Source organism: Molossus molossus, unplaced genomic scaffold (genome assembly GCF_014108415.1).
Source record: "Molossus molossus isolate mMolMol1 unplaced genomic scaffold, mMolMol1.p scaffold_m16_p_9, whole genome shotgun sequence".
Taxonomy (NCBI): Eukaryota; Metazoa; Chordata; class Mammalia; order Chiroptera; family Molossidae; genus Molossus; species Molossus molossus.
In genome coordinates this window covers 60,166,851-60,183,354 of record NW_023425403.1, presented here as the reverse complement: position 1 = coordinate 60,183,354, position 16,504 = coordinate 60,166,851, and the positions used below count along the sequence as shown (strand labels likewise).

The 16,504-nt window shown below is 41.4% G+C and overlaps 1 non-coding gene across 1 annotated transcript; it reads right to left on the bottom strand.

Moving 5' to 3' along the window:
- Positions 1 to 3,469: 3,469 nt before the first annotated feature.
- On the bottom strand, positions 3,470 to 3,572 carry LOC118623074. The gene has a single exon (XR_004958188.1). It is a non-coding gene; the product is annotated as a U6 spliceosomal RNA (small nuclear RNA).
- Between the last annotated feature and the right edge of the window lie 12,932 nt (positions 3,573 to 16,504).

Genomic DNA, 16,504 nt, shown 5'->3' with positions numbered 1-16,504 from the left:
GGTCATTCCTCACTTGCAGTTTGGCAGACACAGTCTCTCAAGTCACAGATGCTCCTAAGCCCTTTGTAAGTGAATACATCAGTTCTTTCTAGGCAAAACTCTCAACGCACATCACACATTTTGGCCACTTTGATAGTTGGAGATCCCCTCCAACCCCAACTAGGGCCTATCATTCAGTTATTTTTATGGGTTCCTGGAGTTCCCATAGATTTCTAGTAAAACAACTTTTAACCTTTACCCATCATCAAATTTAACAATTTTTAAAATATGGAACGCAGGCACCTGGGGAATCCCAAAACCTTAATAAAGTATTCCGAGATCCAAACTATATTCATGATTATTCCAAGATGTTATTTGCCCTTTTTACTGTGTTGACATTTGGACAATTCTTGATGGTGCAGAATCAATGAGGGGTAAGCTGCTGGGGCCGGAGCCCAAATCAGAGCAGTGGCACCCAGCTGTGCTAATAGTCATGGTGTGCTTCACTGCCATGTGTTCGCAGGAAAAAATAGTAATCACTATATTCGTCACGGTCATCTGTTCATGGGAAATGATAATAATAAGGCCAGTTGTACTTAAGAATTACCTTGACAGTGCTGTAAAAAAGATTGATTTTATTGATTCTGGACCCTTAAGAAATTGTCTTTTTGGTGTTCTGTATGATGAAGTGGGAAGCATGCACACCAGGTGCAATAGTTGTCTTGGCAAGGAAATTGTGAGAGTGAGTTGCAAGCTAAACTAGCCACTGTGTTTCATGATGGAATGTCATCTTCACTTGAAAGACTATCTGACAAACTATGGATATTGAGACTTAAATATTTTTTTAAATTTTTTTCTTTATTGATATATTAGAGACAGACGAAGGGAGAGGGAGAGAGATAGAAACATTGATGAGAGAGAACATCAATTGGCCTCCTCCTGCATACCCCCGACTGGGGATCGGGCCCACAACCTGGGTATGTGCCCTGACCGGGAATTGAACCAGCAACCTCTTAGTGCATGGGTCGACGCTCAACCACTGAGCCACACTGGTGGGGCGAGACTTAAGTATTTGATGAAAGTGAAGGAAGAAGCCTGTCAAATCAAGGAAAATAATTAAAAATATTTGTTGCCAATGGCAACTTTTGATTTTTGAAATGAAAATTTGATGTTTTGAAAACTTGCATCTGCCACTAAGAGCTTAATACTATCCCAATTCTTAAAGGCTTTTCTGATGAAATTGGTAGTGATATTAATATATGTAATTTTGGGATAAAGTATAATGAAATGTGTCAACTGCATGACTCAGTGATCCATATTTTCCAAATGACCAATGCATGATGTCACAAAACCATGGATCGGTAAAACATTCATTCAAATTGCAAGATAAACCAATGGGTTTAAATGTAAAATGCTACAAAATGTTCATTGACATATTTTCAGATTGTACAGAATTAACCTATAGCAGTGATTTTTAACCTTTTTCATCTCATGGCACACATAAACTAATTACTGAAATTCTGCCACACCTCAAAATATATAGTTTTTTATGATCTGACCCAAAAAATAGATATAATATAATTTATGCACACTGGATGGCTATCGTTGTGTTGGCTGTTGTCATTTGCTATTATTATTATTATTTGGTTTCTATTTTTAAGATATGTTTTTATTGATTTTTTTAGAGAAAGAAGAAGGTAGAGAGAGAGAGAAACATCGACGTGAGAGAGAAACATCCATCAGCTGCCTCTTGCACGCCTCCCACTGAGGACTGAGTCTGCAACCCGGGCATGTCCCCTGACCAGGAATCGAATCAGGACCTCTCAGTTCATGGGATGATACTCAATCCACTGAGCCACACCAGCTGGGCTGTTGTCATTTTTTAAAATTTGACAACCTAAGGGGAAAGAGGTCAAAGCCCCTGACTAAATAGGTATTGCATGTTTTAAAAATTCTTATGGAACACCAGTTGAAAATTGCTGGCCTATAGGATACTAACACCTTATGTTTGAGTGCAGTAACAAAGAATGTCCACAATTACTTAAAAGGGCTGTTAAAATACTCTTCTCATTTCTGACTATATATCTGTGTAAGACCCTATTTTTTTTCATGTACCTCACACAAAATAACATAGCACTAGATTGAACAGTGAAGCAAATACGAGAATCCAGCTGTCTTCTATTAAGCCAATTTAAAATAATGTCTAGTCTCACTAGATTGCTTTTCTTTTCTTGAAAATATAATCATTTTTCCATAGAAATAGAAGAAGTAATATTGATTTACTTATTTATTAGTTATTTTATATATTATTGTCATTTTAAATTAAGTAATTAATATTCTGAAATTTAGCAGTGCTAATTTTAATATGGTAAATACAGGTATAACTCACACAGACAAAAGCTCTTTAGGTCTTCTGTATTTTCTAAGCATATGCTGTAGCCTAAAGACCAAATACTTAAGAATTGCTTCTCAGAAACTATTGGCTATAGCCACGCAAATGTTATATGGTGGCAAATGCATTTTACTTTCTTGAAATTAAATTAAGGAAGAAATAAATTAATTGGGATCCAACTTCAATTTTCTTATTTTCAGCTCCAAAACATACAGTTTAAGATACACTGTATTTTGCCCTAGGCGGTTTGGCTCAGCGGTTAGAGCATCGGCCTGCGGTCCAGAGAGACCCGGGTTCAGTTCCACTAAGGGCATGTACCTCAGTTGCAGTTTGTCCCCGGCCCTGGTTGGTCGTGCGGGTGGCAGCCACTCGATGTGTCCCTTTCACGTCGATGTTTCTCTGTCTTTCTTCCTCTCTCTCCCTCCCACTCTGTCTGAACAAAAAATGGAAAAATGTCCTCAGGTGAGGATAAAAAAAAAAAGATACACTATATTTTGTCATAAAATAATCATTGGAGCAATGGCAGCATAATTTTATTTTATTTATTTTATTTTTTTTATCCTCACCCGAGGATAATTTTTCATTTATCATCAGATAGAGTGGGAGGAAGGGAGAGAGAGGGAGAGAGAGAAACATTGATGTGAGAAAGACACATCGACTGGTTGCCTCCCTCATGACCTGACCAGGGCCAGGGACGAACCACCACCGAGGTACATGCCCTTGACCAGAGTCAAACCTGTGACTCACTGGTCCACAGGCCAACGCTCTCACGGCTGAGTCAAACCAGCCAGGGCTGGCAGCTTAATTTAAAAAAATTTTTATTTATTAATTTGTTTTTTTACAGATGTTTCTCATTTTCCCCCCATTAACACCCTCCTTCCCCCCCCATCCCCAGGTTTGTTGTCTATGTTTCCTGGTCATGCATACATGCATGTAAGTTCTGTGGTTTATCTCTTCCCCCACAAACCCCCCTCTCCTCTGAGACTTGTCAGTCTGTACCCCACCTCCATGTCTCTGGGTTAATTTTGTTCAGCAGTTTGTTTAGTTCATTATATTCCACAAATAAGTGAGATCATGTGATATTTGTCTTTCTCTGCTAAAAATCTGGAACGCGTCACGAATTTGCGTGTCATCCTTGCGCAGGGGCCATGCTAATCTCTGTGTCGTTCCGTTTTAGTATATGTGCTGCGGAAGCCAGCACTGGCAGCGTAATTTTGATCTTAGGTTGGCTACAGTGGCCTCATTGGATAACATTAAAACTAGCTTCAATGAAATATTGCAATAATATTTCATTAAAATTAGTTGGGAGAGTGGGAGCTGTTAATATTACAAAATCACGATTAGACGTCATCTGCTGGCAGTATGCGCAGAAGCGGTGCCTGTGGGATTCCCGTCTCCCTGAGCTGTGAGCAAGGAAACCAGAAATATCCTATGGAAAAGGGAAGCTCTTTCCTACTCTTTCTTTGGATAGGTATTGTGTTTCTAGAATTGGCCCCTGGCCCCTGGACCATCTTCTGATGCCAGCTAACAGATTATCCATGAGTTTTAGTTATCATACCCTTGTTCTGACTTCATTTACAGAAAAATCTAAAAGTTGCCTCTATGAACACTGACTTATTGAAACAATGAGATCCTTGAAACTCTCAAATCCTAACCACCTCCAACAACCAAAATCTATTTGTTGTGGTTGAAGTCACAACTCCGTGACTTAGATTATTATTCCGTTGTGCATACAAGCATACACATGTTAGACATGCATATTCTTAAACAGTTACACTTGAAACCACACAGGACATTTAAGAGTGTTACAGAAGCTCACAATTCTGCAAGACTTTAGTTTTTGTGTAGTAAATTTTGAAGTCAATACTTATTTTATTAGCAAAAAGAAAAAAATGCAATAACAATAGGTGAAAACGTAAGTGTCATGAGGACATAAGTGCCTTCATTCAATTTGAATTCCGTTCACTGTACAGGTCTTGACTTCTGCACACGTTTTCAGCGTGTGTCTGATAGGATGCTCTTAAAAATGAAAATGTTTTAGTGCTCCTGCTGAGTTCATAATTTTCAAATGTTAATCTTGCTAATTTTGGTTAAAAAATTCTTTACACTTCATAAGGTTTCCTTTTTCACCAAAGTCTTCCCACGTGTTCGAAGTTAATTCTCTGATGTTTTATAGTGATTAAAAATGACTCGATAATTTTATACAGAGACATCTAAAGAAAATAGAGGTTAAGATTTATCTGAGAGCATATTGTCAATGGACTTCTAACTCTGGGATATGCAAAATCTAAGTTTTTAGCTCTAAGTAGCAATGCCTCAATTAAGTGAAAAACATTGAGAACACTGTCCTGTTTTTCCAAACACAGGCATGATCGGGGGGGGGGGGTCCTCACATGGGCATCCCTGTACCCACAAAGAAAGACATATTTGAATGTGTTTCTACAGTTGCATTCTTGATAATAAAGAACTGCTAACTATTATAATCCTATCTTCATGCACAAATTCAAGATCACTATAAAAGAAAGGTGTGAAAATATTGCCACGTGTTGAAGACTAAGAATGCAAATGTGTGGAGTTAATTTACACATTTTATTAGGTTAGTCAGGCACTGGTGGACTGGGCAGGCATCCGTAGCTTTTGTTCCCCATAGGGCCCTATGACTGTCCACTGTGTGTGCTTGTGTGCACGTGTGTGTGTGTGTGTGTGTGTGATTGTGAATGCTTTCTCATTTAGATTGATGTCACTCTTGAAAAAATATCTGAGAGTGGATGCTCATAGCCTATGTATCTCGTAGAGTAAGAATCAGAGAAATTTTAATTTTAATATATTCACTTGCCTCTGTATATATTGGTGACAACTAATTTCAAAATCTATATTAGCAGGGATCCATATTTTATAAAATTGCAGTATGTGTTTTAAAAAGAAAATAGAACAAATGCATAATGGAGAATAACATCTAAAAATTAAATTAATTCTTAAATCTCTTGTCACATATTTCCCGAGGCCATGGCAAGAGCATTGGCGATAGCCCTGGCTGTGTGACTCAGTTGGATCGTCATCCCATACATCAAAAGGTAGCAAGTTTGATCCCTGGTCAGGACACATACCCAGGTTGTGGGTTCAGTCCTCAATGTTTCCCTCTCTCTCTCTCTCCATTCCTCTCTCTAATATCAATTTTTAAAAAGTACATTGCAGTTTAAAAGTATATTTTTAAAAAGCATTGGTGTCCAGCTGGTGAGGCTCAGTGGTTGAGCATCGACCCATGCACCAAGAGGTCACCAGTTCGATTCCCGGTCAGGACACATGCCTGGGTTGTGGGCCCAACCCCAGAGGGGGCATACAGGAGGCGGCCAATCAATGTTCTCTCTCATCAACGTTTCTCTCACTTCCTATTTCTCTAAAATCAATACGGGGGGGGGGTGGGGGAAGCATTGGTTATAGAATTAGAAAGACAGATTTGAAATCTGGAATTGTTAGCTGTGTGAAACCTTGGGCAAATTATTTAAGGTCTTTGACTCAGTTTAGGCATCTATAAATTGGGATTAACAACACCTACTTTAAAAAAATCTTTATTTTTAAAGTATTACAGATATCCCCCCTTTTCTCCCCATTGACCCTCTCATCCCCAATCTCACCCCTCTCCTGCCTTCCCCACACTATTGTCTGTGTCCATTGGTTGTGCATATATACATATAAGCTCTTTGGTTTACCTCTTCCCAATCCCCTCACGCCCCTTCCCTCTGAGTTTTGTCAGTCTGTTCCCTACTTCCATGCCTCTGGATCTAGTTTTTTTGACAGCTTATTTGTTCATGATATTCCATAAATAAATGAGATCACGTGGTACTCGTCTTTCTCTGACTGGATTATTTTGTTCAACACCTACTTTTAAGGTTGATATGAAAATTAAATGGAATCATGAGATAAAGGGCCTGCCATAGTAAGTGGCATTCATTAATTTATGCTTTTAACGTTGTGTGTCTATGATGTGCTGGGAGTTTTATTATTTGCTGGGGATACAACTTTACACAACATAGCTGCTAATCCCTCTGTGTTAACTGCTTTTCATAGCCAACTATTGTGACAGAATGGTTTTCCTGAAGCTGTGGTTCCATGCGGATATGTTACTGGTAGAAATGTATAAGTCCCGTTACTCCAAATGAATGCGGAAAGAGGAGACTTGAATCATTAGACATTTTTGCTTGAGAATTGCTGGTTCTTAAGCAGGATGAGATGTGAGGCTCAAGTGCACGTGAAGAAAAGATGGCTCTTGAAGTCAAGGGGGACCCATGACATTAGGCGTGGGATACGATTATGTTAAGACAGAAGTATTTTGAGCCCAGAAAAGCTCTTCCCAAATACATTATTTGTGGTAAGAATCTCCAAATTTCTCCAGTGTCTCTAAAACATTCTTCATTCATTCATTCCTATTTTTTTTAAATTTATTTATTTATTTTTGTTACAGATGTTTCTTCTTTTCCCCCCACTCATCCCCCCCCCCCTGCTCTGTCCTCAGCTTTGTTGTCTATGTCCATTGTTCATGCATACATGCATATAAGTTCTGTGGTTCATCTCTCCCCCACCATCCCCTCTTCTGGGGATTGTCAGTCTGTACCCCACTTCCGCATCTCTGGGACTACCCCATTCCTCAGACTGTTATGTTCATTATATTCCACAAATAAGTGAGATCATATGATACTTGTCTTTCTCTGTTTGGCTTGTTTCGCTTAGGATGACACTTTCCAGGTCCCTCCATGTCGTCTCAAAGGATAAGAGATCTTTCTTTCTTACAGCTGCGTAGTACTCCATTGTGTATATGTACCACAGCTTTTTTATCCATTTGTCTACTGATGGACACTTGAGCTGTTTCCAGATCTTAGCTATTGTAAATAGTGCTGCTACAAACATGGGGGTACATATATTCTTTCCGATTGGTGTTTCAGGCTTCTTAGGGTATATTCCTAGAAGTGGGATCACTGGGTCAGTCAAGATATGATCCCTCTATTCCCATATTGCTGAGCGTTTTTATCAGAAATGGATGCTGGATTTTGTCGAAGGCTTTTTCGGCATCTATTGATATGATCATGTGGTTTTTATTCTTCATTTTATTTATGTGGTGTATCACATTTATTGATTTGCGAATATTGTACCAGCCTTGCATCCCTGGGATGAATCCCACTTGGTCATGGTGAATAATCTTTTTGATGTATTGTTGGATCCGATTTGCTAGTATTTTGTTCAGGATTTTGGCATCTATGTTCATCAGGGATATTGGCCTGTAGTTTTCTTTCTTTATAATGTCTTTTTCTGGTTTTGGAATTAGAATTATGCTGGCCTCATAAAACGAGTTTGGAAGTCGTCCTTCTTGAATTTTTTGAAATAGTTTGAGGAGAATGGGTGTTAGTTCTTTTTTGAATGTTTGGTAAAACTCCCCCGTGAAGCCATCCAGGCCTGGGCTTTTGTTTGCTGGGGGGAATCTTGATTACATCTTCAGTTTCCTTAGTTGTTATTGGTCTGTTCAAGTTTTCTATCTCTTCCTGGTCCATTTTTGGGAGACTATGTGTTTCTAGAAATTTGTCCATTTCGCTTAGATCGTCGAATTTGTTGCCATATAATTGTTCATAGTAGTTGTTAACGATCTTTTGTATTTCTGTGGTGTTCGTTGTTACTTCTCCTCCTTCATTTCTGATTTTGTGTATTTGGGTTCTCTCTCTTTGTTTCTTGGTGAATCTAGCTAAGGGTCCATCAATCTTGTTTATTTTTTCAAAAAACCAGCTCTTTGTTTCATTGATCCTTTGAATTTTTTTTTTTTTTTGGTCTCTATGTCATTTATTTCTGCTCTGATCTTTACTATTTCCTTCCTTCTACTTGCTCTGGGGTTTTCTTTTTGTTTGATTTCTAGTTCTTTAAGTTGTGAGGTTAGATAGTCTATTAGAGATTTTTCTTGTTTCTTGAGGTAGGCCTGCAGTGCTATGAACTTCCCTCTCAGAACTGCTTTCGCTGCATCCCATAGATTTTCTGTTGTTGTGTGTTCATTTTCATTGGTTTTCAGAAAGTTTTTAATTTCTTCCTTGATCTCCTCGGTAACCCATTTGTTGTTTAATAACATGCTATTCATTCCTATTTTTTTTGTTTATCATTATTAGTGGCTGGCATCCTTGAGACTCTAAAAGTGTTTGAGGGAGCCAGACGGACTTGTTTTGCAGCAGAATTAGCAGCCCCAGTCTCTTCTGTGTTCTTGACTAGATGGCCCAACATTGCCCTGTGTGCCCTTGTCTCCGCTAATGATCATCTATGACGACACTGGCCACATAATAAGAAACAAATTGTAGCGGGATGCTTTGGGCTTATAATAGAAATCCCCCAATTTAGCCATCTTCAATAATAAGAACAAAATTTTTTATTTTTTATTTTATTTAAATCTCAAATAAAAGCGACCCCAAAGAAGTTTGGCCCCTGGGTTTTCATTGGGCGAACAAGGGTCCAGGTTCTTTCCATCTTTCTTTCTTGTCAATTTCAGGGTGTCAGTTGGTCCTCAGGCAAGTTCTTCTCATGGTTGTTTCCACTCAGGTGTCAAACTCAGACATGACCAGGTTCTCCCATGACAATGTCCAAGGGAAGAAGAGGACATATTTTTCCATGTGTCTCATTTTATGAGTAAAGCAATGACAATCAAATGCCCCTCAGCAGACTTTCCTTCACTCTTCATCAGCTAGAATGAGGTCACAGGTCATGCCTCAACCTTCTCTGTCAGCGAACAGAAACCTGTGGCAGTTTGACTCCGCTTGAGGGTGGGACTAAGACCCTTTCCCCTGAAGCACATGCTCACCAGGAAGGGGGTGGAGACTTGAACAAAGTCAGGATTTCATTAAAAAGGAAAAAAAAATTATGTGTGAATGGCTGTGGATAGACAACTAGTTATGTCCACTATAAAGAGAGAAAACATGGGTAAAACCCATATCAACTGTCCCACTTTTCCAAATTTGGGAGGGAAATTTCCCCCTTGGAATGTTGGGTACCCATTTAGTCATCTTTTGTGCATCATCAGACCTTTGAACACCAGTGCATCCCAACCCTTAAAAAGGCTTTAGTTTCTGTCTTCACTCTCTGCTTCTTATTTCCAGGGACTTCCACCAGTGCTCTGGACTTCAGTTATTAGTAAAGAAAGTGATTTTAATAAGCAAGAATAGGGTCTCCCATTTACCATTCCTTCAGCATGAATTATAAGACGCGAAAGTGGGTTCAACACGCCTTTCTTGTATCTCTCTCCAGATCCCTGCGGAGCTGATGTTGCCAACTTGAACACATTTACCCGGCATCAACTGCCCTAAGTGAACAGAGAGTCTGTTAGTACATAAGTAGAGATGAAAAGAGGACTCAAAAGAGGAGTGGGAGGTGCCCCTAATGTAGGTTCTCCGTCTACAAATATAAGTGGAGAGAAGAGAGGAAGGCTCTCTGAATGCTCACTTAGCTCCTCAGTACTGGATCTGAGAGGAATAAACAAACAGCCAGAGTCCGACAGTGAAGGAAGATGAGAGGGTGTTAGTGATGCTAAGAAGACACAGAAATGGTAACATTAACTTTAATCCAGTGTGAATGGCCTAGAGAGATGACTGATTGTAAATGAAAGCGATGTCGTAGTCAACATTCATACGTTATATGTGTGTAATGAATTAGTAGGTGATTTTCAAATGAAAGATTACTCATAAACTAAAAAGCAAAGCTCTGAAAAAAGGCAAATAGAAATATCGTATTTTCTGGAAGTCTAATTTTTTAAAACCGCCTCATTTTGATCAAATATAGTTTATAATAAATAAGCAAATCTTACTGGGTCCTAAATAAAAAGCAATTTGGATTTCATGATAAATTGTTGTAGGGAAAAATTGAGATATAATGATATGTGCAATACAAAATTTATTACTTGGGTCTCAGAAGAAAAAAATAATGGTATATCAATTATTTGAAGACTTTCTTTCTAACTTTATGTCACCAGAAAAAATTGACCCTGTAGATAGAAAGGCATAATCTTCTATTTTTCATATGTACCAAAAAAATAGAATCTATAATTTACATAGAAACTAAAGATACCTTGGTTTATCTTTAACCAGGTTTAGGTAGATATACCATCAATATAAAAAAATACATTAAACAGAAAAAAGAAAGAACAAAAGTATTTGTGCATGAAATGAACATAAATATATCAAGGTCGTGATTTTTTTTTTAAAACTACATACCATATACAGTTAAGTGGAAAAAAACTAAACGACATTGCTGCAGCCAGTTTCTGTGAAAATAGTACTTACAAGTGTTACCGGCAGTCAGTATACATTAATCCCCTCTCCCATCAGTTAATTACATCACCCTTTAAGATAGACGTATAATGTAATTAGAGATTTGAACAGTTCACAGCCAGATCACTTAAAGTAACATTGTTAATGGGCTCTGGAAGTTCTCCCTTTAATATTGCCAGTGTTATAACTTCTAATTACCTTAATAATTAGGGCTCTGTCACTCATGATTGAGGTAACAGCTCCTAACACTAATGGGTATTGGAGGTCTGGTACCAGGCATGTTTTGATGTTCTCATCCAGTTGCTTAGGGTCGGAGGAGCGATTTGCCCTTGGAAACCTGGCGGTTGCTATGAGGTGGCCCGGGCACCCTTACCAACCACTCGAACGCCGCCTCTGCCACTGCTGTTTTCATTCAGGAAAGAATGTGCAAACTCTATTCACTAAAGACTACTCATGAAATGCAAATGGGGCACCTATGGATGACATTTTCTGAATTTCAATCGCTCCCGTTGCTAGAACTACAAAATAACAGTATAAATTTGGATGTCAAATCAACTGGGATTGAAATTAAAAGGCACCAAAGTTTCTTTCACGTGTGGTTAGGATCTGCTGTTAATGTACGAAGGTGAGAGATCTGAGAGTAAGTGGGGAAATGAGAAGGATCTTGCTGTCCTGTTGAGAGTTATATGGGGAAGGGGCGGCTGTGCCTGGTAATTTTATGTCTAATCAAGGAACAGAAAAAAAAGTTGAGAAAGGCAATTTTTTGGGGAAAATTTTTATTTATAATACTGACTGGGAAGTATGGTTCTCATAGGAGCACTCTGAGCAGACAGGCCATTGGCACTCGTGCCTGGGACACACACGAAGGGGTCAAGACCCTCTCGAGTGCCCTCTCAGCCATGCGTCCTCGACCCCTCAGCCAAGGGTGGCGTCCCCTGCCCAGAGTCACTTCCTTCTCTCTGGCGAAGGCACTCACACTCTGTAGTCTTTTTTTTTTTTTTTTTTTAATCTTCACCCAAGGAAATGGTTTATTTTATTTTATTTTTTTTTTTAATCCTCACCCGAGGATATTTTCCATTTTTTGTACAGATAGAGTGGGAGGGAGAGAGAGGAAGGAGAGAGAGAGAGAAACATCGACGTGAAGGGACACATCGAGTGGCTGCCACCCGCACGACCAACCAGGGCCGGGGACAAACTGCAACCGAAGTACGTGCCCTTAGCGGGAACTGAACCCGGGTCTCTCCGGACCGCAGGCCGACGCTCTAACCGCTGAGCCAAACTGGCCAGGGCACACTCTGTAGTCTTGTATTGCTGTTATTTGCACACCAACATCTTCTCTTCTGACTGTGAGTCCTTTGAAAATAAGTTGCAGAACTCAGTCATTGGTGTTCACCTGTTGCCTTGCCCAGCACTTGGAGCAGTTAGGACGACGCTCTGTCCTGAGAGGGTAGTGACGGCTGAGCCATGTCACACTTAGTGAAGGAGGACATTTTGAGGAATCAGCCTGCACATCACTGTGAATGTAGCTCCGGAATTTGAACTGTAGATGGTATTATGGGCTGGACTGTGTTTTCCAAAATGTGTTTGTTCAAGTTCCGACCCCCAGTGCCTCAAAATGTGACTTTATTTGAGAATAGGGCCCCTGATGCTGTAATTGGTTAAGAGGAAGTCATCGGGATGGCCCTCGTCCAATCAGACCAGTATCCTTAGGAAAAGGGCACAGAGACAGACACCAGGTGAAGACCGGCCAATTTCAAGCCAAGGAGAGAGGCCTGGACCAGGTGCTCCCTCGAAGCTTCAGAAGGAACCAGCCTTGCTGACACCTTAAGCTCAGACTTCCAGCCTCCAGAGCTGAGACAATCAGATTCTGCTGGTCAAGCCTCCTCACGACTGCAGGTGGAGAGTGAACCCAACGTCCAATGCTAGGGAGCCCCTCCTCCCCACATTTACTGGGCAAGCGAAAGGAGGGTCCGTGATGGGGAATGACTTAGGCTGTGGATGACCCAGGACAGCGGAGGGGAGCTGAGAGCGGGGAGGCCTCAGCAGCACTGGTCATTTAGGGGCCAAGGGACACACTTCCTGAGAAGTGGCCAGGTTGTGCCAGGCGTCAGAGAAATATGGATGTTATTCCCTCAGCCATGTGGAGGCCTGACATTTGGGGAGCAAGGAGCTGACACCATGAAAGCAGGAATGTGGGAAGATAGATTTGTCAGGGATGCACAGGAGGGACCAGAGCAGGCAGAGCAGGGGGCAGGCCGGAAGGTGATGCACGAGCAGAGACATTGTAGGTTTACAACCTGAATGGTGGGGGAACGGGGCTTAATTAGTTAAGATGAGATCATAAGGGTGGACCCTAATCCAATATGACTGGATCCAGTGACGACCAGGATCTCCTGTGTGAGAATATTAAGAACCCAAGACCAGCGGGGAACTGGGCCCTCCCTCGCTGATCATGGGGCTGTCTTCAGTGTATCAGTGGGTCTCGGAGCCTCCTCACGGATGGGGATGACGACCAGGAGAGAAAGGAGAACTCTAGTATGTACTGCTATTTTTAAATGTAAAGTGACTTTCTGGAGAGGACACCTTATTTCTTTGTTGATGAACAAAAAATAAGGAATACCTTTTCTATGGGCAATAAACTCCTGCTGGATCCTGACTTTCTCCTGATGAAATGCTAGATAATCTGCTGATAATGAGAGATTGGATCGCCTCAGCAATGGGGTGCTTGGCCCTGTCCTGCTCAGCTTGCCCCGACCTCCACACAGCGCCCCTCCCAGTTTGAGAAAGGTGGTTGGGAGCTCATCGGATATGAACCCTGTTCTCCTTCTCACACATTTTAATGAAGTTTGAATAACTGATACGTTTAGATGTTTGCATTTTTTAAGTATGCTGTTTAACTAAAAACTTGAAATTGACGGACTGTGTCGAGGAGGGGTTCCCTCTAAGTGTTGTTTAGTTCCTGGGGCAACCTCGGCGGCTGCAGGAAAACAAGGGGTAAGCTGCTGGAACCGCATCTGCAAGACGTCCTGCTCCTGGCGTGACAGAGACTTCATCACCCTCTTCCACGTCTAGCTGATTTAGGGTGAAATAAGAAATGTAACCAGGGTCTACCAATCACCCGTTTCACTTTAAGATTCCTGATGCCCTGGCCTGTGTGGCTCAGTTGCCCTGTACACCAGAAGGTGTCGGGTTCAATTCCCAGTCAGGGCACATACCTAGGTTGCGGGTTTGGTCCCAGGTCAGGGCACGTACAGGAGGCAACTGATCACTGTTTCTCTCTCACATCGATGTTTCTCTCTCTCTAAAATCAATTGAAAATTAAAAAAATATATATTCCTGAAGTTCACCTCTTCAGTTTATTAAACAGATCACTGTACCACTTTGTTTAGTGAATTTAAAATTCAGTTTAACATCTTGCTTGTGAAGCGGTATCTGAACTTATTGTGGCAACATAGTATTGGCAAAGGGCATTAATCTATTTCCATCATTTTTTTTCTTTCTTTCTCCATGCTCTTCCCCAAATGGCATCGTGTATGGCTTTTAATTCATAGATCCAGGCCTGAATTCAGAGCACCTGTGTAATGACTTAAGTGGAAATTATTGAATGGCTGCTGGGAAGGATTCAGATGAGAGTCTCGGACTTATGGGCACAGGGACCTTCACTGAGGTCCCATGCCTGTGTGACTATTGATCTCACACAAACAAAAATAATTTCTGCAGATTCAAGGAACCTCACGTGGCCAGAGTGTGGGCAGGAAGGACACATTGAGAGCACTTTCTCCAATCTTTGGGTGTTGGTTCATAACCATGCCTACCTTATGTGCCCTGTCCTACATATTTAGTTTTAAAAAAAAAACACTCAATTTTATTTTCTTTAGGGCAGCAACTGTGTTCATGCCTTTTTGTTTTCTTGCATCTTCCATCTTCTAAATGCTCAGTAAACTTTTGCCGATTGACTCATTCCTTCGTATTAAAGGACAAGGTGGAAGGATGGGTCTGTGGACATCCCAGACGTAGTCTTTCTTCCTGTGCCCACGTGACCCTTGCACACACAGCATCTAAAGCCACATTTGGATAGTTAGTCTTTTTGGTGATTCTGCCACTTAGACTCACAGCTGACCCCCAATTTCTCCTCTGAAGGACCATATCTCCCTGTTCCTAGCCACTGCGACCCCACCCCCGTCCCCCACAGCACTGTGTGCTTTAATCTCTCAGGTTCTCCAGCTTTGCCACATTGAAATCACCGCAGAACAGGGTTGCAAACCACACTGAAGCTCTTCATTGCTACCCATTGCTCGTGCACGGGTTGGTGTAGGTGACTGCCGTGAATGTGACCTCAGTGTAGGTATCACTTTCCAGGTATTCTTCTAGGTGTCAATTTCACACACACACCCCTTGCCACTCAGGGGTTTTATAGGTGATGAAGATAAAAAGTGCTTCAGGACCTGGACCTTACACTCAGCTCTAGATGACTGCTGTGCCAGCCTACAGCGTCTGACAGTAACACAGGAGGACGTTATGTAAGGATCCCTTAACTCGGCCGCACCCTACTGTTCCCTCCAGACTTCATCCATGTGGGGCAGCCTGCTTTACTTCTAGTACCTGCCAGAATCCAGGGTTGTTCATGATTTCACATGTTTTTGTAGGTTCAGTGAATTCAGGGCACTGGATAAAGATGTCCATGTGGTTTTCTCGCGGCTTGGATGCAGAGAGAAGGAAATGTCTGCGGCACTATAGCCGCTCGGTAAGCCTGGTGTCAAGCTAGCTCGCCTGTGAGACAATTCAGTGCTCGTTAAGTTAGACAGTCTGAGCTTCCCTTTTATTTGACAGATTCACAGTGAAAATACCTAGAACAGATGTATAAGCTCATCATTTCTGAATATTTGATTGGAGAACAGCCTGAAAACCTGAGTCGTGTTCTTTGAAACTTGCTTCGATGACAACTACTAGTTGTTTTAGAACTCCTTGACAATAAGCCCTGGTGACCATCCATATGCCAACTGCTTTCTGTGACCAACAATTTTGTCTCAGATGACTGTTCCCAACCTGGTGACTCCTTTTGGGATCAAAAGATGGTCATGAGAGGGAGCACAAGGAGCCCGAGGTGCACGCTGGGACACCAGGTGCTGCGGGCCAGCTGGTCCACTGAGACCTGTCGTGAGGACAGGGTCTGGGCAGAGGGAGGTTTCCAGCAAGGTTCCTGCTTGGGAAGCTGGGCTGATTGCCACCATCGGTAACAATAACCCTGCAATCAATTCTTGGGAAAACGATCAAGCTCTTTTAAATTTTTTCTTAGTTCAATCCTGGAAGACTCTTCTTTTAAGAGAAAACGAGAATGACTCTTCTCACAATCACTATGCTTCATTTTTATCTGGAGCAGGACCCAGTGGGTCATTGGTACAAGGTCCTTGGATAACAGCCTTGGCTGACACGCATCAAGTGCCTACTGTGTGCTGGGCCCTGTGCCAACTTCACTATAGGCATGATCTCATTTGTTCATCATAACGACCTTGAGCCCCAGGAGTAATTTCATCCCCATTTTACAGATGAGAAAGATGAGCTGTAGGGTGGGTAAATCATTTGCCTGAGGTCACAGGGCCAGGAAAGGGCAGAACCTAGCATCCAAGCTACGAGAGGGAAGATATGTATTTTAATCTCTGGTGTGGTGCAAATGGTTTTGCATGAGTGGATTTTTGTGTATCTCATTCCTCTTCAATTATACTCTAAATTCTCTATACGCAGTCTCCACATACATACTATATAGATGGGTGGTTCAATCTATGAATTGGTTGAACACCCAAGAGACTCAGTTTGATCAGCTATTGAATCATTTTCCTTCCTGTGT